This window comes from Drosophila takahashii, chromosome 2R, assembly GCF_030179915.1.
Source record: "Drosophila takahashii strain IR98-3 E-12201 chromosome 2R, DtakHiC1v2, whole genome shotgun sequence".
NCBI classification, from domain to species: Eukaryota; Metazoa; Arthropoda; class Insecta; order Diptera; family Drosophilidae; genus Drosophila; species Drosophila takahashii.
In genome coordinates, this window is record NC_091679.1 from 2487457 (window position 1) to 2515269 (window position 27813).

The 27813-nt window shown below is 36.9% G+C and overlaps 1 protein-coding gene and 1 long non-coding RNA gene across 8 annotated transcripts in view; both read right to left on the bottom strand.

Annotated features, from left to right (window-relative positions):
• Positions 1–27813, bottom strand: part of LOC138912316 (scavenger receptor class B member 1) — a 472662-nt gene that overhangs the window by 387236 nt on the left and 57613 nt on the right. The window lies entirely within an intron of this gene.
• LOC138912251 (uncharacterized) lies at positions 6817–7599 on the bottom strand. Its single transcript, XR_011417757.1, has 3 exons — positions 7450–7599; positions 7212–7392; positions 6817–7151 (listed from the first exon to the last, which is right to left on the bottom strand). It is a non-coding gene; the product is annotated as an uncharacterized lncRNA (long non-coding RNA).

Sequence of the window (27813 nt, forward strand, 5' to 3'; positions counted from 1 at the left end):
AATTGAGATTAAAAACACAAAAAACAAGAGAGAACGCTGTAGTCGGGAGCACCGACTATCAGATACCCGTAACTCAGCTATAGGGAGTGCAAGGGAGATGGATATATAAAACTTTAATCAGGCATACATTTTTAACGAGTGGTCCGATTTGATATTGATAAACACAATAAAACTGAATTTTTACTTTTCCGAAATCTTTAAAGGCGTGGCACAGTGGTTGGGCCTGTATGGGAACCGCGGTTAAAATACTTCTAGTTGTAATATCGTTACGAAATTTTCCCAAAATTTTATAAAAATATTTTAATTACAATTTATCAAACTATATCCCATAGCTACCATACAAAATATCGGACCAAATTTGGAACTCGTTGCTATTATCAGTTTCAAATTTGTTATTGCATTGAATTATTGCATTTAACTCATATTTTAATCAGATAGGTAACCACGCCTTCGGTTTCTTATCCGCCCACATATAATAATCCGTTAGTTTTGATTATTACGTTTAAATTATATGAAAATAAAAAAAACCCAATAACAATAAGAAACAAAAATTCCAATAATAGCAAAAGAAAACAAAAATTAAAATTTGAGCCTAATGAAAAAACAGAAAGACGAACCCAAAAACACAGCACAACTACAACGCAAAACAGGTGATTTGACCTTAAAGAGACAATGATAGTATATTGTTGATTATGAACACATCTGCAAATATCTACAGCTAGCTTTAACTTCTTTTATACCTTAAGGTATTAACAAATACGCCGAATAAAAAATGAATGGGGGAATCTTGAGGGATCACAGTTAAAACTTTAAGTAAACATAAAAATATGAATACAAAAGCTACTAATAATATTGAAGGCAAAGAATTAAATTCATAATAAGGACAACACAAGTTAGCTTTTATTAATATTAAAAACTAAAAATAATACCTTGACCTTCAAAATCCATATCACAGAATATTAATTTGGACACGTAATGATTATAGGGTCGGAAATGCTTCCTTCTACATACTTCCTGTTACATACCTTTGTTCAAATACTCTACGAGTAACGGGTATAATTATTTATGGTGTCGCATTTTATGAGAGCCTGCCAAGAGCAAACGCCAGAGAGCGGATGACAAGAGAGTGACGGCCGCGAGAGCAACAGCCAAGAAAACTGATGAGATGAGGGGTTGAGCTGTGTTGCAAGTAGAGGGGCAATTTTAAATATTTTGAATTTTAAAAACGTATACTGCTGCTCCGCACAATACGATTTTTTGATAAATAGTTAGTTCTATGGCCCAAATGCTAAGGATTTATTTGTAAGCCTCTAGTATTTTTAAAAGTATTTCCTAAGTTTTTTTTTTAGGTATTGCGCCTTTTTTTTGTTGCAGAAGCGAGAGCCGCAATAAATTTCACCCATGGAATAAAATAAAAAAAAAAGTTAATTAAATTAAACTCTTATTCCTTTAAACCCCATACTCAAAATAATTTCAAGATTTTTTTTAGGGAGAACAAAATAAATGAAATTAGGCCATAAAACATAATATCATACAGCGGCGGTCAAAATAGTGACAGTGTTCCCACTTTTCGATTTTAAAAGTTTGTTGTTGACGATTGTGGTGTTCTCTGGATGAGTCACACACCGTTGTACGTGGTGTTCCACAGCAGTGGTCCCATCACTGCACAGTGGATGCGCACATAGGCCAAAATTAAAAAAATCGCCAGTACCAAAAATTATTGATAAGTAAACAAATTTTATCAAAAATATCCAAGCTTCTTGATGGCAAGCCGGAATTTTCTGGAAATCTAACGGGACTTTCTAAAAATAGAACGCAAAGCGTGAACACGTGTTCAATTTTGCAGCGCAGCGGCGTTACGTTAGCATTTCGTCAAAACAATGTAGCATTCAAAGTGGTCAAACGTTCGCAAAAGAGGTCCGAATTAGTTTATTTAAATTGAAACTTAAAGCTTCAGGTATTTACTTTACTCTTTGTAAAATTAATCTGCTTGATTTGTTATTGAAGTGAAACTTCTTTAGGCGCGATATGCATTTTCAGCGACGGGGTAAAACCAATTCATGACCGACACGAAAATCTTCTTCTTCCCTATCACCGCTGACAAACGTTCTCTTTGTACTCTTCTTTCCTCTCTTCGCTCTGCACGCTCAGAGCGAAGACAGGAAAGAAGAGATATGGGCGATTCTCTGGGGATGTCAACCAAGCAAAAAATCGTAAAACTCGAATAAAACATATTTCTATATAATTTTGCACTGATATTTGATTCTTGTTAGATGGATCCTCAACTAAGCTAAGTAATTTGAGTATCCTTCGATAATTTTCTAGGACAATACCTGTTATTTGGACAAAAAAAAGCTTTTAAACGGTTTTTTTGACGTTAAGGTTGCAGAAAAACCAACAAAGAAATTTACGGAAAAAACTGTCGCGTGCGACATGTAGCGTGTGACGGTCCCTTCGATGCCAATAAAAAATTAACCACTCAAAATTTTAAATTCAAACCAAATACATTTTAAAGAAGAAAGATCAAGTAACACTATTAACACTAACAAGTTTAAAATGTGTCTGGCGCCCACACCTTTAAAGTTTCCAAGAACTTATACCTATCGAAATGTAGAAGACATTTTTCAAATCGGACCATTCAATAAAAATTTATACGCAATCAAAAAAATTGTATATATCAATCTCCATCGCACTCCCTTTAGCCGAGTGACGGGTATTTGATAGTCGGGACAACAACCCGACTATAGCGTTCTCTCTTGTTTTTAATTTGTTCAGCGTGATCAGCAACTCAAAACTAATCGAAAAAAATTGGTCTCAATGTTTATCTTTTTTTGCTGTAAACTAGTGTTAATTAGTTACAAATTATGTTACATCATTGATTCACTGAAATCACTTTGTTATAAAGTTTTATATTACTTTTTTTAGAAATTATATTGGTAATAATTATAAAAATAAAATTTCATTCAAAAAATACAAAAATTTAAACTTTTATATATTTTTAAAAAGTAAATATGTTGTTCTTATTATTACAAAAATTTTATTCAATGCGTTTATAAAAAAATAAATTTAAAAAAAAAGGCGGGACTACGCCTATTTTTCCAACAAAAATTCCTTTAAATTTAATATAGTAAAGTCAAAAAACAAAAATGTAAAATATTGCTTTGTTAGTAAGTTATTAATTAATGCCACAAAAAGTGGTTAAATTAACCATAGTGTAACGGCGCCATACCAGGAACTGGCTGAAACAACATAAGAAAGAAGAAGGAAACGACAACAAACACCAGCAGCAGCCACAACATTTTAATTAAAAAAAAAATTAAAATTAAGACCATGTAAAAGGAGTGTTCATTGATATTTTTCCATGACTATTCTGACCCGAAATATACTTGGGCCATATCCGGTTTGTTTTATTCGGTAGGATATAAACTTTAAGTTTGTACCCATTATGATTTTTCAACGGATTTATTTCGAGTTTTTACGATAAATACAGCCGACTTAAAGTCGACCAAAAAACACATTTTTCATCTTTGTCGAGCTGGTTCGCTGCCATTCTTATCCAATCATATTGATCTGTATGGCAAAGTTAAGCTCTGTTCTATTGACTTAAAAATTGTTTTTTTTTTCGATATGCTCAACAAAATGTTTACTGGAGGGTGTTATGTGGAACTCAATTCACTTTCACCCATGGTAAAAATATCAAAAGTAGTGAATAAAAAAAAAGAGTCATTACAAAAATTTAACAGTGTTGCAGACTATGCGTCTAGGTCTGGAATGAGTCTTCCACAAGCGTGCCGTCCAAGTATCCAATTGGCTGATGGGTGCAATCTCTTTAGTCTTCTTCTGTTCATAGGTCTGGAAAGTCTGACAGCAAGTCTGTTTGTGTGGGAGACGAGTCTTGATCTGTAGCGAAAACTTGCCCATCCTTAAAATCGGACGTCTATATCATACAGCTGCGATCGGAAAATTAATGCTTCTATGGTTTTTATTGTATTCTCTTCTACTCTGGGATATGAGTCTTTTAAATATTTTCGAACTTCGATTTTAATTTGATCAATATCGAACTTCTATCACTATGGACGGCAGTCCATGTAGTGACGAAGCGCACCAGGAGAGTGTGCGAAGGCGAAAAATTGAAAATCTGCTGTGATAGTCCGATCGTAATGAGTAATACACCAATCGAAAGGTATTGCAAAAACTTAAAGGATTGCATACCAAGACTTTAAGAAAATTAATTGGCTTGGAAGAGAAAGCGGTGAAAGTGAAAAAGTGAAAATTTCGAAATTTGGAGCTGTTGGGGCCGGTGGGGATAAATGCCCCCTCGCAATGTTTTAGTTGCGTTCCTATTTAAAATACCCGTCAAATGAGGGGTCATATGATAAAATCTGATATCAACTTTTGTGACGAAAAATGATTTTAGATGCGACTAAATAAGAACGCTACCTGCAATTTATTCATTCGGCACGCTACAACATAAAACTTTCGTGTAGATATTAAATATTTGCTAAAGCGTGCCAAACGATTAAATTTTAGGTAGCGTACTTATTTAGTCGCATCTAAAATCATTTTTCGTCACAAAAGATGATTTAAGAACTTTTGTACGTTGAAAGTGCGATCGTCACTAGTTTTTTACCTCGTTTAGAGGTGTTTTTATTTGATATCATATAGCTGCCATAGGAACGATTGGAAAATTAGTGAGAAATAAGAGGAAATTTAACATTTTTGAGATTTGTAAATTAATAGGAATTATTTGCAAGGGTATATAACACCAGCTCTAATTTCATAAAAAACAAGAAAGGAAGCTAGCTTCGGCTGGCCAAAGCGTCAGCTTCAGCAGATCGCAGACGCTCTCTGTATGCTTTACTTCTTTCTTGCATCTTAATTGATGTCACACAAATGATTTCAGCTTAAAAATCGTATTCTCACAAGCAAGCTTAGATTTATTTTAGATTTTACTCTCTCAACTTTATGCGAGCGCATGCTGCAACCAAGGAGTGTAAGTGCATAATTTCGTTTGCTTATACACTTACACAACCAAAGAATCTAACACGGACAGCGCACACTAGGAATGTGTAAAGTGGTCTCAACGCAAGAGCTGCTCTCTTTTAAAACGTCATTTGTGCCAGTCTCTATCTAGCTATCTCATTCTATCGCTTAAGAGAGACAGACATGTAAGCATATTTAACGTTTCTAGCATAGCTGAGCTCGCTCATGGTGAAACTATACAAGGTGGTCTCGTCAGCTCTGCTGAGGACGTTAAATATGTTTACCTCTCTGTCTCTCTTCAGCGATAGAATGAGAAAGCTAGATAGAGACTGGCACAAATAACGTCCTCAAAAGAGGGCAGCTCTCGCGACAAGATCACCTTGTATAGTTCCACCATGAGCTCGCTCCATGTGCGAGCGCGCTCAGAGCGAAGAGAGGAAAAAAGTGGACAAAGAGAACGTTCGTCAGCGGTGAAGAAAATAACGGTAGATGTACGATTTTCGTGACGGTCATGAATTGGTTTTACTCCGTCCACGAAATGCATAACGCGCCTAAAGAAATTTCACCTCAAAAATAAATCGATATCATAAACCTCACAGTATTATTAATTAAATTAAAAAAAAAAGGGTCCTATTTTTGACGAAAAAAAAATGTTTGTAAACTTGTAGTAAATATTTATTTTTATAATGCCCTTTAACTTTTAACAATTTCTTGTATTGTACGTCCTTGTGTAAACCTAGACAGAACTTCCCAGCCAAATTTAATGGTCCTGCCCCTATTACAGGAGCCGCTACACACCATTTTGGCTTACTGGCTTATTTTAAGAATTCCTTTCAAAATATATCATCCATCCGAGTCCTTCTTTGGAGGAAGTCCAAACTATTCCCAAAAGGATTAGTGTAAAGCAACTAAGAATGTGATTTAAGCTGGTTTTAATAGTAAAGAAACCATTCCTGAACCAAATAATGCTTATTTTGTATGACTGTATGAAGAAACCCGCCCGTAACAAGCACGTGCTTGGTGTCGTTGCTTGTACTTCTCGTAGTGCATTAACGGACACACCAGAAACAACTACGGGCTTCGATCCGTCTGCGTACTTCCACAACTCAGAACCGTGCCCTGCAAGCAAAGAAAAAACGAAGAAATGCGCTAACTGTAGAAAACCTACTGCAAACTACAGAGGCTGCACGGTCTATAAGGAGCTGAAGAGTCAGTTTCAACAAGCTAAATATGCACGCTTCCAGAATGAGACTACAACGCCAAGCATACGCACTGGGGATCAAGACTCGTGACCCCCAAAGGAAGGCAACTGTATAAGCAATCACAGATTTAAGCAACAAACTCCCTTTGTCTCCCCTAGCAGCCCCACATATTGGTCATCTGCCCCCAGAAAACTTCCGGACTTAATTGACTTCGCTGTGACCAAGAACATCCTAAGAAATTTAGTAAGCGCCAAATCGCTGCGCCGACCAGCACAAAGCATCCTTTGTGGAGAGCCCACACAAATTTAAGTTATCCGATAGAATCAGTCACTCCGATTATAAACTCCTCGGGTACTTGGGCCAGCAGGGACGAAGACAGAGCCGAAACATTTACTTTGCACCTACAAAATGTATTTCAGCCAAACGTCGCCACAAACTCTTTTCAACTAGCGCCGCTTAGCTCTGAAATTGCAATTATCCCGATTTTGTTTCAAGCTCCTGAAATTGCGAATGCCATAAGGAAGCAATTAAAACCAAAGAAGTCTCCAGGGGGCGACCTAAAAATCCCAAAAATGATAATTTAACTTCCAAACTGCGCAGTGGATGTTTTATACAAACTATTTAACGGAATCACAAAACTTGGCTACTACCCCAAAAAAGCCTGTGGTTATAACGATACCGAAGCTTGGGAAAGACCACACAATTCCATCATCGTACATGCCAATAAGCTTACTATCGTGCCTGTCCAAACTACTAGAAAAATGCCTGCTCACGCGCATTGCACCATATTTAAGAGAACAAAACGTAATCCCGGCACATCAATTCGGGTTTCAAGAAAGCCACGGAACCATCAAGCAAGTCAACCGGATAACATCCGTAATTCGTACAGCCTTCGAAGATCGGGAATATTGTAGTGCTATATTCCTCGAAGTCTCTCAGGCATTCGACCGAGTGTGGCTCTAAGACCTTATGCATAAAATCATAACATTACTGCCAGAAAACACTCATAAGTTACTTGAGTCATACCTCTACCAGAGAGTCTTCGAGGTTAGATGCAATCCCACAAGGTAGCGCACTGGGCCCTACCCTGTTTGTCCTATACACAGCAGACATTCCTACAAACCACATTTTCACTTTTGCTGACGATAACGCAATCCTGAGCCGCTCGAGATGCCCAACTAGAGCAACAGCTCAACTAGCTGATCATCTGGTGGTAGTCGAGAAATGGCTATCAGACTGGCGTATGAAAACATATAACGCTTACCCTTAATAGACAATCGTGCCCCCGCTAACTTTGAAAAGTACGCAGATCCCCTAATCCAGCGATGTAACATTCCTCGGCGTCCACCTTCCACCTCGAAAGACGCTTAACCTGGCGGAGGCACTTTGAATGCAAGAAAGCACATCTCAGACTTAAAACTAGCAGCCTACACTGGATTATAAATTCTCGTTCACCCCAGTGTCTGGACTTTAAAGTTCTTCTCTACAACTCAACCCTTAAGCCCATTTGGATTTACGGCTCCCAGCTTTGGGGGAATGTGAGCAACAGCAACGTTGACATATTACAGCGCTCACAATCAAAAATCCTGCGAACAATCACTGGGGCATCATGGTATGTTCGGAACGAAAACATCCAGAGGGATCTGGGCATACAACCGGTTGAAGATGAAATATCAAAGCAGAAAGCGGCCTACCATAATAAGCTTACACTGCACCTAAATATTCTCGCAAGGAACCTAACACGGGTTTCGAACAGATCTCGTCTACATCGAAACGATCTGCCAGCCCAGCGATAAATATAAGGACCCTTTAGTCTAAATTCAGTCTACATGACTGTAAATTAAGTTATATTCTTAAGATTTGATATACTCATTGTTATTCTCATTATAGAGAAAATTCAATAAATAAAGCATATATATATAAAAAAAAACCTTTCGAGAAAAGTAAAGCTAATGAAAAATAAATTCATTACTAGACATCGAATTTTAGGTAAAAACATATTTTAAACGAGCAGAAAACGAGCAGCAAAATAAAAAAAATTAACATGACGAAAAAATATGATGTCGTTTAAGATTGATGAACCGTTAAGAACTGCAACTTTCGGAGGCTCCCACATCAACGTTTATCAAACAATCGATTTAAAAAGAAGAGAGAACGCTATAGTCGGGTTGGTGTCCTTACTATCTAATACTCGTCACTCAGTTAAAAGGAGTGCGAGGGAGATGGATATATAACATTTTGATTGCGCATAACTTTTATTCAATAGTCCGATGTCTTCTACATTTCATCTGAAGGATGATTTTTTTCATTTTTTGCATCAGTTACGAGGTCATGCCTAGCACGGGTCTCGGTCCATGAAGAAAAAATATATTTTAACTTTTTTAAATTTATGAACCGCTGTACCATTGGGGTTGTCTTGAACCAAGGTGGCCCGAAGATTTGGCGGATTGATTTTGATTTTTTTTGGATCGGTTGCTGTTTGTATTCGCAGGAGCATGTGCATTAGTGATATGCTTTTCTTCCATGGACCGCGACTTCTTTAGCACTGTCACCAATAAGTTTTGTATGTTAAGAATAAACTCGTAAAACAAGAAAGGAAGTTAACTTCGGCCAGCCGAAGTTTATATACCCTTGCAGGTATGCCTACTTAAAATGTTGTTTTTACAATGTCAAAAATCAAAGCGCATACTTTCTACAAAGTTACAATGGAAGTTAACTTCCTTTCTTGTTAATGAAAATTTTGTCATTTTCATTACACAGGTCAACAAAATCAGGACTTTTTTTGGCCCAAGACTAAACGCTTCAAAACCTGAGAGCATTTTAGCTGTACTACCTCATACTTGGAATCTTTTCATCACGTCACAGTTCTGAGTCATTGGTGGTCAAAGTTCCAAATTATCTATTAATAGGCACTTTTTGTGGCCTAATAAAATCTAAACTCATTGCAGCCTAGAGCCACAATTTGGTGGAAATGGTACTTTGGATCTTTAACTTCAACATTTTCCAATCACCAAGATGGGCGACCTCTACTTCTTGAGTTACAATGCATTTTATTCTACAGCTAAAATCCTTTATTGTTTTGTAGCGTTTAGACTTGTGCTTTTATTGGCCGACCTGTCTTTTTAATGGTAATGAAAAAAATTCTTTTCAATGTCATATTTGTGAAAATAGTCTCATTTTGTTCGGGACACTTTATTGGACATCGCTCGCGAGAATTTTCGAAATATAAATTTTCTGAAGGGAAAATTTATGCCCAACGCTTTTCTCTTACTACATATTTTGTTAAGCTTCAATTTCAGTTTGCAGTCAAACTGAGCATAATGGCCCAAGTCGCGGGCCCGGGCGGAAAAGAAAAATTTGACAGCGCGTAATTTTTATAAAATAAAGGAATTGTAGAAATAAAATAACATAATGCTGACTGTCAACAAAGCTATGAGTGTTTTTGGGTTTATAAAGCGTTAGTCAAAAGAATTGGACGACCCTTATATAACCAAATTACTATTTACCTCCCTTGCCCGTCCTATATTGGAATATTGTTCTTCGGTTTAGAGCAGCGGTCGGCACACACATACGTTGACATTTTGTTTTACCTTACCTTATCAAACATTTACGACCGTGACAAAATTCAATTAGCTTATAAACCTACAAAAACAATGGCATCAATATTTAGAAATATGAAAAGCAAAATTGAAATATTCGATAAACACAATATTATTTATAAAATTCCGTGTGCTGGTAACGCCTCACAAAACTGCAATAAAATATAAATTGGAACAACTAAAGTCAAACTAAAAACAAGAATAGCGGGCCACAAATCCGACATAAAAAACAACAATAATTTAAATATGCCAAAAACAGCACTTGCAGACCACTGTGCGAGCGAACGACACTTGCCCAATTTCGATGAAGCGGGGTATGGTACAACAAGAACAGCATTACAAGAAACGGTTCACACTAGAAATGCTGCACATCATCAACACATCATACCGAAAAAAATTCGACTTATAGTCTATTTACACTGGGGTGGAGTTATAGAGTAATGGGGCTATTGACATAACCCTACGCCTGTAGTTCATCAAATCTGGTATTTGCGGTATCTTTAACTTAAGAAAATCACAAATTTTCTTCGTCTTTTGGAATATATATCCAAGAGTGGTCAACCAATTTTGGTAATCTTTTCGGAATTAAACAGTTGCATGTCTCTTTTATACGGTCGTTTTGGAAAATTCAATCTAACTCAACCACACGAGGAGGTGGGCGCATTCAAACTTTTAAAGTCACAGCAAAGTTTAAAAATCTTCATTTGTGAACAGCGTTTAAAAATTAAATAAAAAAATTTTCTTCTTCAATGCATTTTTGATCCAAAGACACCTTATGTCCTTAATTTTAAGGGCACTCATCAGGTTTTTGTGAATGGTTTTGGGATTTTTAAAATTGTTTTAAGCAGTGCCCAGATACCAGAGCTGATGGAGTATAGGCGTAGTGGCAACTTATGCTTAGGAAAGCCTCATTTATCGAAATAAAATGGTGGCAGGCCTGGACATCGACCCATGTCACATTTTGTCGGCCTGTGTAATCCCCTAGCTGTCAATAGCGTATAGACTTCCTTAAGCTCAGTACCTGTCCTTTTCCCTGGAAGAACTAATGTTTCGGATAGACTACTTTGAATTTTGGATATCTCATTATATCCTTATAATACCCTCTTATAATTTCAGTCAGATGTTTGCAACGCAGTAAAGGAGACGTTTCCGACCACATAAAGTATCGGATCGGACCACTATATTATAAGGCTCCCATAGGAATATTCAAACAAATATACGAAAACTCATTGTAAGGGCTAGTACTCAACCCAACAAAAAGTCGTCAAAAACAAAAAAATTCATATGAAAAACAACGTCAAAAAATTTTGTTTCATATGAAGTTTTTGTTTTGGACGACTTTTTGTTGGGTTGAATACTAGCCCTAACTTTTTAGGAAGTAGGCGTTTTGATTTTTGACAACTTACAAAAAAAAAATTTAAATAGGCACGCTGAATCTGGAATCCCTGGAACTGCACCGAGTGAGCATTAAACTATAGGTATTTACTCTATCTGCAAGGGTATATAATCTTCGGCTGGCCGAAGCTAGCTTCCTTTCTTGTTTTGTAATTGATTAATGTCAATTAACAGACTAATGATTGCTTCAATCAATGAGTTAAGTTGATAAGTTATCATAAAGAAATTAATCGACTCTTTATAAACGTAATAACTCTCCTTAAGAACTTCTGTCGTATTTTCAATTCTTTTATGCATTTTCCTAAAGTTATCGTTAATATCTTAAGTCGTTTTCTTTAAATTGTGCTGATGGTCTAACAGATTTCTCATATTTTCTTCTAGTTGCTTCCTATCATCTTCATCCATTATCCTATAGAAAATGTGATATAATGATCCAATGAATTCGAAAGGAGCACGTTTGCTTTTTAATCTCTCTTGCATCATAAATAGATTATTATTTTCTTTTAGTTCTATTAACTGATTTGCATATTATCCAACACTATATTGCATTGATCCTCGAAGCTTACCGCAAACAATTCTCATCTTCTGTATCAGCACATTACTTTTTCTAATGATGTGCTTATAATTTCTTTATCTCCTGATGCCGTCTCATTTATATTTCGAATGCTAAATGATTTATTCTCGCCTTTTATTATTGCTGCTTGTGAGACTTGACAGAACAATGAAAGCAATAGCATTACCATTACGGTGCCTAATTTAGAAAATCTTGGTTTCAACTGCCTTTTCCATAACATCCTCAGCTTGTTTTACACCAATTAAAGGACAAATTTTTGTTATTGGTCTTGTAAATGAAGCTTCTTGGGTCTTAACTTTTACAACTCGAACTTTAACATCTTTACCCTTGTGAACGTCCCCTACTTTTCCCATTGGCCATTTGGCTGGGTGACAATTTTCACCTTTTAAGAGGACTACCTGCCTTTTTTCTATATTTGGAACTCCCTTTTTTTCATTTATATCTTTGCTGCAGTGTATAAAGATATTTGTCCTTCCACTTCATCCAAAAATCTCTTTTCATTTTTTGAATCAGTTTCCACCTATCTTGGATTGACTCAAACACATCTAATGGTGGTCTAGATATTAAAAAGTGGCCAGGTGTTAGAACTTCGTTATCTTCAATATCGTCCCCCGTAGTATATAAGGGTCTTGAATTCAGCTCCGCTTCTATCTGACAAAACAAAGTTGCCATTTCTTCGTAGGGCAAAATATTATCCCCAATTACCCGTTTTAAATGATATTTAACGGATTTAACACCTGCTTCCCAAATACCGCCGAAGTGAGGTCCTGCCGGCGGGATAAAATGCCAATGGGTTTTATCATTTTTAATTTCTGAAGCCACTCCAGTATTATGTTTAATGGCCTCTAGAAATTCTTCCTCCATCTTCCGAGCAGCACCTACGAAAATAGTACCATTATCCGAATAAATATTAGTACATATTCCTCTTCTAGATATAAATCATTTTAATGCTGCTAAAAATGCATCGGACGTTAAAGCACTAACAGCTTCTAAGTGAATGGCTTTAGTAGCCATACACACAAACACTGAAATATAACATTTCAAAGTCTTTTGCCCGTGATAGTCTATGCCTGTTTTAAGGAAGGGATATGAAGCATTTACTCTGTAATTTACGTTAGGTTAACCGGGACGGGGCCACGCATAGGCCAATATGGCCCTTAGTTGTCCGGTTGATGCGCATGAACCTTGAGATAAGTTAAGCGGTTTTTATATCCATAAAGATCGAGGTGTTTTTGGCGAAGGCAAGTAGTTATCCTGGTTCCCTGCTGGAGGCGTCTCCTAGTGATGCCAGTACTGAGGCACCGAGGTATCTTCTTTTTGCTCTAGAGAGAGCCGGTCAGTTGCAGATAAGATGTTCCAGGGCTTCAAGGCCCCCGATTCATCACATTTCCTACAGGCGCGGCTGTTGAGTATTCCGAGTGTGGTTGCGTGTGAGGCAACCATACAGTGGCCTGTAAGGATTCCCACTAACAGCCTGCAGTCTTTCCGTGGTAGACGCAGTACATACATAGTTCTTATGATTCGGCAGGTCTTGGTATTCCTCCACCTGCGTTTTGCTCGCATGTCCGCCTGTTTCTCCACGGCGCTTTAGAGCGTTCGGAGGGAAACAGGCACGTTCTCCGTTCTGTCGTTCGCCAGCTCTACGCCTTCCTTTGCAAGAACGTCAGCTGTCTCGTTGCCATCGATGCCCTGGTGACTGGGAACCCAATAGATCCGCACTGACTTTGTCGTGCTAAGGTTGTCTATTGTCGCCATCACATTTTTGGAACTGACTGTTGACGACTGCATGGATCTCATCGCCCTTTCCACTACATTGGGTCTCCATGCCAGCTTGCAGTCCAGTACTGTGCCGATTTTCGGGGGGGTCCATTTTGGTTCCTTGTATCTCTTTGTAAAGAGAATGAGGTCCGTTTTGTCCGCATTGATACTGAGTCCCACCTTTTCCGCCCACTCACATATCTCCCTGAGTGTTGATTCCATTATAGAGCTGAGGGTCGATGGACAAACTCCCGTAGTAATTATGCCTATGTCGTCCGCATAGGCTGTTATTTTTGGGGCTCTCCTCTCGAATCTCTTGATTAGATCGGCGACCACCAAATTCCATAGGAGAGGCGAGAGGACCCCACCTTGTGGTGTGCCTCTGTGTGCCCCCTTTACCATGGATGCGGTGCCCCACTCTGAATGTACTGGCCTGCAGCTAAGCAGGTTTCTTATCCAGAGGCTTATTGCGGGGTGCGTGTTGGTTGCTTCTAGGCGATTCATTATAGCATCCGTCTTGACATTGTTGAATGCTCCGGATATATCGATGAATACTCCAAGCGCATATTCCTTAATGTGTAGGACTCTCTCAACGGTTGCTACTAGCGAGTGTAGTGCCGTTTCCACAGATTTCCCCTTGGTGTAGGCGTGCTGGTTGGATGACATAAGCCTCCCTACATCATTTCTGATGTGTAGATCCAGCAGCTTTTCCAGTGTCTTGAGTATAAAAGAGGTGAGGCTTATCGGCCTGTAATCCTTGGGGCTCGCGTGACTGCACTTTCCCGCTTTTGGGAGGAAGACGATAGGAGAGGTCCTCTATTGGATTGGGATATAGCCCGTGCTTAGACCTGCAGAGTATATTTCATATAGCCATGGGGTGGTCAGCAATTTCTTAAGAACTCTCATACCATGGATGACCACATGTGTATTTTTATTATAATAATCAGAAAAGCCATTCTAATGGCTTCTAAGCCATTTTAAAATGGGTCCTGCGCCCACATCTTTAAAGATTTCATAGAAGTATAAATGCAATTTTGTTGTGTATATTTATACCTATCGAAATGTAGAAGACATTTTTCAAATCGGACCATTCATTAAAAAGTTATACGCTTTATAAATTGTCAACATATATCTATCTCCCTCGCACTCCCTTTAGCTGAGTTACGATTATTAGTCGGGACACCAACCCGACACAGCGTTCGCACTCCCTTTAGCTGAGTAACGGGTATTAGATAGTCGGGACACCAACCCGACTATAGCGTTCTCTCTTGTTTATATAATACACAGTGCTATAATGTGCATTTCAGAGTTAGTGATTTTTAACTTCGCGCCTAATTTCGGAAGAAAAATAATTATTTCTAAAAAAGTACTGTCTGGGGAAATTTCACCACCCTACGCTAAGGGTAAATTCGCACCTATTTTAAATACATATTTTTATATTTGACGAGCTGGCTAACGAACAGACTACCGGCAGCAGCAACAAATATAGGACATCAACAAAAATGGTACGCTTGATCAGTGTAGCATACTTACAGGCGTAAAGTTCCCTACATTTTTCAGGTGACGAAATTTCCCCAGTTGTGTGGCGATTTTACCCCCCTATGTGGCGAGATTGCCCCAGTATATTGGTTTTACTTTTTAATTTTTTATAAATCACCAAGGTAATTAAAAAAATAGGGGAATGTCACATTTTAAAGCTTGGTGCTAACCGCATTCAACAATAAAAATAGAAATATGATAACGTGTCTCAAGATGGACAAAAAATAGCTTTGAAAAAATGCTGACGAAATTCCCCCACTCTCCCCTACTTTAGGATTCAGCAAAAAAAAACGTGTCTCAAGATGGACAAAAAATAGCTTTGAAAAAATGCTGACGAAATTCCCCCACTCTCCCCTACTTTAGGATTCAGCAAAAAAAAAATGTTATTTTTTTGAAAAAAAAGAAGGTATAAAGCCCCCTAAGAAATCTCGATTCATCGAGGATAATTTTTTCGCGAATTTCGGGGGTGAGCCCGCTAATATATAGTATTACCAAAAATATTATTTTAACAATAAAAGCGAATAATCAATGACTTTTAGAGTACAACTTATAACTGTTACGGTCCCTGAAAAATAATTGTCAATATCGTTGTATCCTAAGCCAGATTTCTTTGACCATAATTTTTATTGGTGAACTCAAAAGTGATAGTTAGTCCTTAAAATTGTAAAATAAAAACTCTATTTTATTGTGAGTCAAAAAAAAAAAATGGTGGGTCGGGGATCGAACTCGGTTCTTTTTGTTTGGAGACAAGAAATGGAATGGGGTAAATTCCTAGTTTTACACTTAATTTTTAGCCAAACTTTAGGGCCATTGCGCACCGCCTAAACGATGAAATAACATTTTTTTGTTTTCGCATACATTTATTGGAAACAGAAACCTACCATTTAATATCCTGAGCTCAGTTGACCTTAAAAAGTCCACCCAAAATTCCACATTTTCAAAAAAAAAAAAAAATGGTCTCCAAAAATTAAATACAACATTTTTTAAGTTGGCGAAAATTATTACAAAAAATACGAAAATAGTTAAAAGTTTCAAAAAATTTTTTGTAATATTTTTTTTTTGGGTTTTTATCTTTAAAAAAATTAGTTTTTTCAATATTTAACGCCCCTAAAAGTGCCACGCCCATTTTTTTATGTCCAACGTCATCTTTGGGCTTACCAGAATATTCACTTCAAATTTAAAGCCGATATCTTAAAAAATACGACTCCCACTGATTTAAGTCCCCCTAGATTGGCAAGATCTTACACTGCACCATGGGCAAATATTCAGTCTTTGAGGCATAAACTCCAGTTTTAAAGATACAAATCTAACATTTTTGTTATATACTTTTAAGGCTAAGATGTAATTTCGGTTTTTGTTGCTTTTTGAATCGGACCACATCTTCATCCTACGCCCACGCCGCGGCGCGCCGCATATATACTTTTAAAGGCAAGGATTTAAAAAAAATGTATTTGTTAATAGGGGAGAGGTCTGTAGGTTGAGACGGTCTGTAAGTTGAGACACTCAATTTTCTCAAAACTTATCCACTAAAAAAATTGTTTTTATTTTTTTTTTGTAGTCCTTTTTAGTGACAAAACTTTTGGGGAAAACATTATAAGCCAGGCTCTAGCCAGATTAAGGCTGTAAGAGTCGTGTACCATTTTTCACAAAAAAAGTTTTTGTCTAGTTTTTTTTAAAATTCCATTTAAAATTAATAACGTCCTTAAATTAACTTGGTAAGAGATTTAAAACATTAGTATATTAACTGTTAACTAATTATAAAAAGAAATAGCTTAATGTGACAATCAGAACAAAAGTTATTAATTTTTTTTCCGAAACATCCCATTTTGTGTAAGTTGAGGCACTTTGAGCGTGTAAGTTGAGACACCCTTTTTTCATACAAAAAGGTCTTAGGCCAACAGAAGTCGCTTTCTGCCTAGTACATTTCTTTGATATTAGGGGAAAAGTGAATGTTCAAAGAGCCTTTTGATTTTAATTGTTATTTGGTCTAAGTTCTTAAAAAATGGATGGGAAATAATTTAGGACGAACTAAAATTGATAAAATTAACATAAATAAATAGTTCCTTATAGTTTGGAGTACTTTTTGTGTGAGTATTATTGACTTTTATAAGTGTCGCAACTTACAGACCTCTTTTTCAAAATGTCGTTTTTTGGGACTTTTTTAAAAAAAATATTTTTTCAGTTTTCCCTAAGGAAAAAAAAATATTTTTTTTTGTTTTTTATTAAGCTAATAGACTAACCTTTCAATCAGTACCAAATGCGTAAAGTTTCATAAGTGAATGTCGAAATGGCAGATTAAAAACAAAAGGTGTACCAACCTACAGACCTCTCCCCTAAGTATTTCATTTTTAACGCCTTTCGCAACAAAACTGCAGTATCTTCTTGTTTGATATTTTTTGCCAAATAGAAGCACCATGCAAAAGCAATAGTATCGAATTTTCTTTTTCTTTCGCCAAGTGAGATGCACCCTTACGCTTTAATCGTGGTCCTGCCTCATTATAAGTTAGGCATTTGCGACCAGGTTTGTCGCTTGGCAAACGCTTTTCCAAAAATGAATTTTTCTTGTTCGACGAAAGACAGGGAATATTTTTCCTTGAATCGGTCTATTATTCTATGACATTATGGCAAATTACGACTAAGAAAGGCAACAATCTGCTTAATTTTCTTTTTGACTATTGTGTGCTGACTATCGCTTAATTCGATTCCGTTCATAGTTTGCAATACAAATTCCGTCACAGCGGATTGTTGCCGATTGTTGTCGATCCAAACATTAAGCAATGTGTAGCGACAGAACTCGAATGCAACTACAACATTGAGGTTTTACGTAAAACGTGCAAAAACGTGCAAAAAGTATTGATAGGGTTCGATTAACAGTTGTTTTGTTTATAACTTGCAATTTTTACCTTGCCTATACTCTCCTATACTCACTTACACTCCACAAATACATTTCTTATTTGTCATCTAAAAACTAAGCGACAACACATTGAACAAATGAACAAAAAAACACATATCATAAACATTCAGTGTTTATAATTTATTTAACAATCCTTCACTCTTTGTATCCATATTTAATCTTTTTTGGTTGGCTTACAATAGCCAAAGAAATCGAGGTGCGAAAGCTACAAAGTTTTTCGTCTCTTTTTGTAAACGTGTGACCCTATTTCAAACTTTCAAATATTTTATGGAAAACAAAAAAGGAAGCTAGCTTCGGCCAGCCGAAGCTTATATACCCTTGCAGATCATTCCTATTAATTAACAAATCGCAAAAATGTTCAATTCTCTCATTCATTTTCCGATCGTTCCTATGGCAGCTATATGATATAGTAGTCCGATTTTTCAAATAATTAATTCGAAATTCAGAAATATTTAAAAAATAACATCCCCAAAAGTAGAAGGTAATATTTCAAAAAACACCGAAGCTAGAATTTTTTAAAGTTTTTTTCCGATCCTTCCTATGGGAGCTATAAGATATAGTTGTCCGATCCGGTCGGTTCCGACATATATACTACCTGCAATAGAAAGAAGACTTTTGCGAAAGTTTCGTCCCGATAGCTCAAAAACTGAGAGACTAGTTTGCGTAGAAACAGACAGACGGACAGACGGACGGACAGACGGACATGGCTAGATCGACTCGTCTTGTGATGCTGATCAAGAATATATATACTTTATGGGGTCGGAAACGTCTCCTTCACTGCGTTGCAAACTTCTGACTGAAATCATAATACCCTCTGCAAGGGTATAAAAATAGCGAAAAACGACAAATAAAATTCTTTGGGAATGGATTTTGGTTTCCTTTAAGTAGTGTAAATAACCACAGAAAGTCATTTACGTAATACTGAAGAACAAAAAAATGTAAAAATGCCTCACTTTCGAATTTTTTGCCCATAGTGCACTGTGCGAGGTGGTGGTGTCCTTATTGCAGCAAAATCCGACTTATCGTCCCATGCTTTGTCCATTGCTGACACGGACGATATTGAGTTTTTTATTGCTGTAAAAATATGCCTGCATAACTCCAACCTCTTTGTTACTTGCTCGTATATTCCTCCATGTTCGCCGCTATTAGGAACATTTCCTCATTCGCTGATGCTTCAGATCACCTTATTGTTTCGGGTGACTTCAATATTCCTCAACTATCCTGGCTGCCATATGATGATTTCCTAGGTGGTCTTATCGACTTATCTCTCGGCCAAGTAAATTCCATACCCAATCAGAATGGGAGATTCATAGACCTTCTATTTGTATCTGACTTTTGAGATACCACTATTACGTGCTGTACTCCGCTGTCCATTCCTGAGAACCCCTATCATCCGACACTACAAGTTATCACTAATAGTGTGGTTCTGTTCCCGAATATTTCTCCAAAAGCGAATCGTACTCGATGCTTCCGGAAAGTCGATTATTCGCTACTGTCGGCTTCCTTTACCCAAGTGGACTGGTCTGTGCTCCAAAATCTTTCTCTTGTTTGATAAACTTGTTCCTTCCATAATTAAAAAACCTCTACCAGCCCATCAAAAATGTAAAGAAATATTGTTGACCAAATCTGTTCGGTTTGTAAAATAACGGCCCATATTTGACATAGAACTGCAAGTTACCCTGCAAGCAAACGGGTAACTTCTGGAAGATAGAAACACGACAGAACACATTTTACAAAAACAAAATATACATCTATCGCAAAGAAGTCACTTCTGAGGCACTTCTGGACGAAAGAAATACGATAGAAAACATTTTACAAAAACATAAAGGGTCACGATCGTGGAGAAGTAACTTCTAAGGCACTTCTAGGCGATAGAAAGACGATAGAACTCATTTTACAAAAACAAAAAGGGTTCAAATCGCGAAGAAGTAACTTCTGAGGCACTTCTGGACGATAGAATGTAGATAGAACACATTTGACTACCTAAAAAGGGCTGCAATCGCGAAGAAGTAACATCTGAGACATTTCTGGACGATAAAATGGGTATAGAACGCATTTTACAAAAACAAAACCAATGGAAAAAAAACTTCTTCCAATTCACTTCTGGAAGTTAAATTGAAGATAGAAAGGAATTTTGCTTTAATTTTTTGAAGTTTTTGGGGTACACTCCGCTCTTGGCTCTATCTTTATACCTGAAAACTACTCTTTTTTCTCTGAGACCTACGCACTTTATATTTTGAATTCAAGCGTCAGTTCGTTTCGAGATTTCTTTGTGATCATTGCGATTTTTTCTGACTTTCTGTGTTTGTGATGAAATGCGGGGTGAACCCGTCATTTCTTAAACCGATTAAAGAAATCGATGTTTAAGCGTGTACGATCAAGGCTGTTATGGGAAAGCAAATGGAATTACTTGGCGTTAAACTCTGGGCAAACCAAAAACTTAACTATACTGAACTTTTTTCATTATAAAAGGTATTTACCTTATCCGATTTTTATATTACTCAATATTAATTATTTTTTTGTTATTTTAAACATTTTGATAGGCCGAACACAGAACTGGAATTAAAAAAATAATACATCATTTCCTACAAGCTTATGAACCGTTCTTACATGTCGCAATGCTTTTCTAATTATATATTTCAAAAAATGTGTATCAAAGAATAAAAAAGGAAAAATTAGTACAAAAAACTTCTTTTCCTTTTAATCATTTTAAAATGGAAAAGGTCTTCTAGGTATCGTCTAACGGGTGTTTTTTTTTTACAAGTGTCTTTTAATTAACTTCCAGAAGCGACTTCGGTGACACTTCTTGAAATGACTTGCACGATATGCATTCAGATCGCCAAAGTCACTCCCGCCGGGAAGAAATGTTCCACTACGGCGGCACAGCCTTCGGATCGCCGAAATCACCGCCGTCCGGAAGAAATGTTAGTGGAACATCGCGGAAGTCACTTCCAGAAGTAAATATTTACTTCCCCGATAGAAAATGCTTGCAGGGGCAGCTTTTCTACAGTGTACGTGAGAGGCAGCGGATGAGCAGAGAAATTCCCTATGCTCACTTAATAGAACGCTGCCGACCGCCTAGAACAAAAAGCCTGCCAAAATGTTTTTTTTTTTTTTAATATTTTCCAAAATGTTGCAATGCAACTTTAAACACAATTCAATTCTCTATACAAATCCTAAGGAAAGAGTGATCTGTGATGAATGGTTCTCCCACTACAGATTTATAAAGTGGATTTTTCGAAACATAATTTTAGCCAATAAGAAAAAAGGTATTTTTACACATCTTTGAAATTTTTCTGAAAGCGCCCAAGGGTCTAAGTTGTATATGTAACGATTGAAATTTTAAGAGCAACCAATTCTTAAAATATTAAAAAAACCATAAAAATTTTAGATACATAATTACTATTTTTTTTAATTTTTTTAAAGGGGTCAAAAAAAATTGGGATTTTTTGGATATTTTTGGACGTAAAGTAGTGTTACACCCTAGATCCCCGTTTAATTCTTTTTTTTTAAATAAGTTTAGATATTTAACTACATTTTCTGAAAAAATTAGCCTGCCCTTTTGTGCCTCTTCTGAGAAAACCGCAGTTTAAGTTAGCAAGAAATGTTCATAATTTGAAATATCGTCAGCCCTGGTTCATCCGCGCGCCCTAACATCATGAAGATATTTTACTTATGTGAAGGTATTGATGAAGATAATGATAAATTAATAAACAAATTTGGGTTTAAAATTTTAAATTATGTTATTTTACTAAAAATACAGATATGAAATAAATACCGGTTTCTACCAGTTTTTTGTTGAAAATATGCTATATTTCCTTGATTGATTCTATGACATCTATAAGATATCATTGACCAATTAAAAAAAAAGGTAAGCATAGAGCTAAAATGATAAATAATAACTTAATCCCAATTTATATGAACCAATATTGAAATAGAACCGAGACATTCCCCTTTGTAATAAGCATTTGAATAATTTTTTTTTTCAAAAATCAAGTTAAATTAAAAAAAAATATTGGGAAACTTAGAACCCTATAAGTAATTTATTTATATTTTTTATCTTAAAAAAACAATTTTTTTTTTTTTAAAATTTTTGTTTACCAAAAAAATTTACCAAAAAAAATGCACTTTATGATGTTTTTTTACATATTTAATTGCCTTTAAGAATGCCCTATCAAAAGATATTCGCTATAGGGCTCCGCTGATTTAAGGCAGACTTTTGGCTTTTTCGCCCCACTGTGCGCTGCTCTGTATAGTTTCTCTCTCTATGCACTTCGTGCGTTTCTTGGCGGCACTCCTCGACGGCGTCGCTGCTCTACTTGCTACTTGTGGACTCCTGCGGCGTCGTTCTTCAACGGCGTCTTTCCAGTTCCACCCGGCTTGTAGTACTCAAAAGTCTGCCCAACCTTCCTTTCGGGTCCGACCAGAATGATCCTGGGATCACCTGTTTCGTGGTGCTTCCTGAGGTCTGTCTGGCTCTAGCCTGAGAAACAAATGTCCCGACAGGTCAAATCCGAGGATTCAGCCTTATAGTTAGTCCACCTTAACCCCGACGCCTGGCACAAACTCTTGATCCGCGCTCACCTTGCCGGTAGCTCGTCCTTCTCTCGACTCTGCTCCTGTCCTGCACTCGTCTCCACTCCAATCTCTGTGTCCTGCAGATCTTACCGTTGCAGTCTCAGCCTTGGCCTGGCGTCTTGACTCTTATATCTTGAATTAACCAACTTCTCAGTCTCAGCTTCGGCTATTTGGTCCCATTCCTGCTGCAATATGGTTTTAAGCATTGCCTTCGATGTAATTGAGTGCTGCCTGATCCTGAGTTCCAATAAATTCCACAGGTCCTCGATGGGGTTCAAGTCTGGAGACTGTGGCGGTGTTTTGAGTTGATTTTTCACGTTATACAGCAACCAGAGCTTGACATTTTGAGCTGTATGCTTGGGATCGTTTTCTTGTTAAAAGATAAACTCGTTCCGTAGCCCCAGCTTGGTTGCGCTTTGGATCAAATTATCCTTTAACAGTTGGATATATATCTTATGGTCCATAATACCATCGATGAAGTGTAGATTTCCAACGCTGTTAGCTGCCATAAAACCCCATATCATTATTACACCTCCTCCATGTTTCACAGTTGGGAGTAAATTCTGCTTTTCGAGGGCTTCCCCGCTCTTGCGCCAGATTTTTTCCCTTTTATTCCAAATATGCAAAACTTGCTTTCATCTGAAAAAATTACGGACTTCCAGAACTCTGGAGGCTTGGAAATGTGGTCCTTTGCAAATTGAATTCGATTCTCTCGATTCGTTTTGGAAATACAGGGCTTCTTTCTGGCCACGCAGCTCATGTATCCGGATTTTTTTATAATCCTCCGGATAGTCGAGTACGAAACGGTTTTAGAAAACCGACTTTCCACCTCTTGCTGCACTTCTCGGGAAGTCAATTTCGGATTGTTTTGAACCATAAATATTACTTTCCTTTTTATACCCTTGTAGAGGGTATTATAATTTCAGTCAGATGTTTGCAACGCAGTGAAGGAGACGTTTCCGACCACATAAAGTATATATATTCTTGATCAGCTCCAATAGCCGAGTCTATCTAGCCATGTCCGTCTGTCCGTCTGTCCGTCTGTCCGTTTCTATGCGAACTAGTCTCTCAGTTTTAAAGCTATCGCGATGAAACTTTCCCGAAAGTCTTCTTTCTATTGCAGGTAGTACATATGTCGGAGCGAGCCGGATCGGACCACTATATCTTAAGGCTCCCATAGAAATATTCAAACATATATAAGAAAATTCATTGTTACTTTGTAGGAAGTAGGCGTTTTAGTTCTTGACTACTTAAAAACAATATTCAAAAATAGAAACGCTGAATCTGGAATCCCTGGAACTGCACCGAGTGAGTATTACTTTATCTGCAAGGGTATATAAGCTTCGGCTGGCCGAAGGTAGCTTCCTTTCTTGTTTCCTTTTTTGTCAATCAACATGGCCGGCCTTCTCGGAGTTTGGGAAGAATAGAACCGGTCGAAATATAATTATTTATGACTCTCTGCACTGAGGAGTGTGCGCGACCTAAGATTCCAATATCTCTTAAGCTTTTCCCTTCCAAATGCAATTTTCGATTTTCCTTTCGGAGTCTTGTATTTGCTTTCCTTTGCCGTCCATAATTAAAAAAGCATTGACAAATCGTTTGACAATTGCATCTTTGCCTACCTTGACAATGCAAATCAAATCGGACCATTAACTTACCAATAAATGCAACTATCTCCAGCTGTACGCAAACTTTTGAAAGCATGTTATTTTAAAAGGTTTTGGGGAAACACGAATTATAAGAGTACCAAAGAAGATACAAATTTTCTAAAATATATAATATGAAGGTATTTGCTGGGACTATCTACTACAAAAAGCAGAACTATTTTGTATCACGTCTACGCCTGTACGCAGAGATATGACGCTGAGTGTACCTCATTTTGTTAGATTTTTCATGTACTTTGGGCAAGAAAAAAAATCATTAAAATATATCATTATTAAAAAAAATTCCCATACAAAACAGAGTTTTGAGGGGAGCGTCAGGCCATAGTGGTATGATGACTTTTGTGGTCCCAAAATGTCGACTTTTTTTAGTTTTTCGTTATTTTGTATGTTAATTAAATGGAAAAGCAATTATTTTTGTTGATTATTGTTAACAAAAGGGAATCGAACAACATGGCATATTCAGTTTTTTTTAATGTCCTTCAATAAGGGAGCAATTTGCCAATTAAGTCAAAATAGACTGGTGTATGAAGACTTAAGTGGCACACTGCACTATGGGTAAAAACCCCTATTTTGGTGCTTAAACCTATTTATTTTCATAATTTATTTTTATGAATGAACCATACTAATCGATTTTAGCCATCTTCATTTGAAAAAATCCGCCTTCCAAAAATTTTTGGTGGCAAATCTGTAGTTTTGCCACTGTAACAAAGTTGACTGATAGAGAGACCTAGCAGCGTCGAAAAATGCAGAAAAAAACAAGAGAGAACGCTATAGTCGGGTGCCCCGACTATCAGATACCCGTTACTCAGCTAAAGGGAGTGCGAAAGAGATGGAGAAAAACTTTGATCCGCCGTAACTTTTTAACGAATGGTCCGATTTAAAAAATTTCCTCTACATTTCGATAGGTATTGATAAACACAATAAAACTGCATTTTTACTTTTCCAAAATATTGAAATTTTTAAAATCGTATATAAGCGATTGTGGGCGTTAGAGGGGGCGTGGCACCCTTTTGAAACAAACTAGCGCTGCGTAGGAACTCCTAGAATCTGCATGCAAAATGTCAATCTTCTAGCTTTTATAGTTTCCGAGATCTCAGCGTTCATACAGACAGACAGACAGACAGTCAGACAGACAGACAGACAGACAGACAGACAGACAGACAGACAGACGGACAGACAGACGGACAGACGGACATGGCTAGATCGACTCGGCTAGTGATCCCGATCAAGAATATATATAGTTTATAGGGTCGGAAACGCTTCCTTCTACCTGTTACATACTTTTGCACGAATCTAATATACCCTTTTACTCTACGAGTAACGGGTATAAATAGCTTACTTTGCTTGTTAATTGTGTGGTGTGAAAGAAGACTTTCATAAATCTGAAAATGGAAATTCCTTGCAAAGGTATTTGTTAATGTAAATTAGCTTAAATGTTTGCTTTTATATTAATGTTATAGGACTAATTACTTTTGGTTCCCTATGAAGCCACATCATAATTGAAAGATACATGTTCCTGTTGACTCCTTAGCAGAAAGTGCATCAGAACATAGACACAAACAGGCGCAGTTTTCTGAATCGTCACTAATAAGGAAGTAAGAAAATTAATTTTAAAAAATCCAAAACAATTCACAAAAACTTGGTGAGTGGCTTATAAATTAAGGACATAAGGTATCTTTGGGTCAAAAAAGCATTGTAGAAGAAAATATTTTTATTTAATTTATAAACGCTGTTCCAAATTAAGATTTTTAAATTTTGCTGTGACTTTCAAACTTTGAATGCTCCCACCTTCTCTTGTGGTTACGTTAGATTACATTTTCAAAAAGAATCATACAGAAGAGACGTGTAACTATTTAATTCCGAAAAGAGTAACAAAATTGGTTGACCACTCTTGAAGATATATCCCAAAGGACGTAGAAAAATGAAGATTTTCTTAAATTAAAGATACCGGAAACACCAGAGCTGATGGAGTAAAGGCGTAGTGGCAAATTATGCTTAGAAAAGCCGTATTTATCGAAATAAAATGGTGGAAAGCCTGTTGGCATGTGTAATTTTTAACAATTACAATTACAATCAACAATTTTTAACAACTTAATAAAAAAACATTTTTTAACTACCTATACGGGGACAAATTTAAAAAAAAAAACAATATTCAAAATTTTGTTTAATTACCAATAATGCCCAAAAAAAATTTCAATATAATATCTTTTAAACTTGAGTTTTTGCACCAAAAACAGGTTTTTTAGTGCACTATAGTTAATATACATATACATGTATTTATACTTATTATTAGAAGTAAATTTAAATATTATACAAGAACATTTTATGTATGAAAATGAAATTTGGTTTAACGATTTAAATTTGATTTGATCAGCGCGCGCTTCTGTTTGGAAATAAAAGCGCGCAAACCTTTTTGTTTCCCCTTTGTGTTTTTTTGTTTGCTTAATAATTAAAATAGTTTATAATAATATAATTTTATATAATGTCATTATAATACGTATAATATAAAAATACATATTTTTAAATCCATATATTTAAAACACAATAAATATACAAATATTCAACCTGTTGCGAGGCTAATAAGAATGTAGCCGCGCGCTAACGGTCAAGTTTCAAAAGTTGAGTTATTTGATGAATTCAAAATCTGTTAATTTAAATTAACTGTAAATTTATTCAACACTGCTTGGTCGATAACATTGTTTAGTTGTTCAACACTGTTAGTCAGTGTCATATTTAGATTCTAGTATTGGAAAACTTGAGAATGTAAGAATAAGAAGTGACGCTATTGGAAGTGAAAAAGCGGCAAACCACAAGTGTAAGCTAAAATTTGATTGATTGTGAACTCATTTTGAATTTAAATAAAGATTTCAGCTATCTGTATGCTGTGAACCAGAGCTCGAAATAAGTGAAAACCCTCTGGGACCGTGAGTGTCCCAACATTCTGAAATACTTTGCCATCTGGAAAACTCGGTGCCAAGGGTGCACGTGCTTTTTAGAAAGCATTCTTTTACCAAGGGTGTAAGAGAGTGAGGTCAGAGTATACACGATTGTGATCATAGAGAGCCAAATTCGTGTGCAAAGAGTGACGTCACAAGTGCGAATTGCAACGCGGTTCTGGTGAACAGTATTCACACGCCGCGGGATATGGAGCAGGTTCAGTTGGAAACGCAGGATGCAATTTTACTGGGCCATTCAGAGGTTTTGAGGACGAGAATGTATCCAGACAAACTGTGATTCACTCGAATCAGTTTGTGTCGCTTGAGAATGCGAGCACACCGGTCACGTTTAATCATGCCGGTTACGACGCTTCGCAGAATTGGGCAGGGCAGCAGTTCATACAGCAAGTGAACACGTGCAACATGAATGCGCAAAGGGTCACGCCTCCTTATGCTGATAGGAGGGCGGGGCCAGAATTTATACCAAACGCATTTTTTTATGCGAATCTTCAGAAAAACAACGCAGGGCAGTTCACACCAACAAATACCGCAGCGCAATGCGGGCCGCCACCAAACAATGTACCAATGTTTGTACATCAAAATGGTGCGTTCGTTCCGCCAAGTAGTGGACTTGGTTTTGTACCACAGCCAAATGCCGCTTATAATGCTGG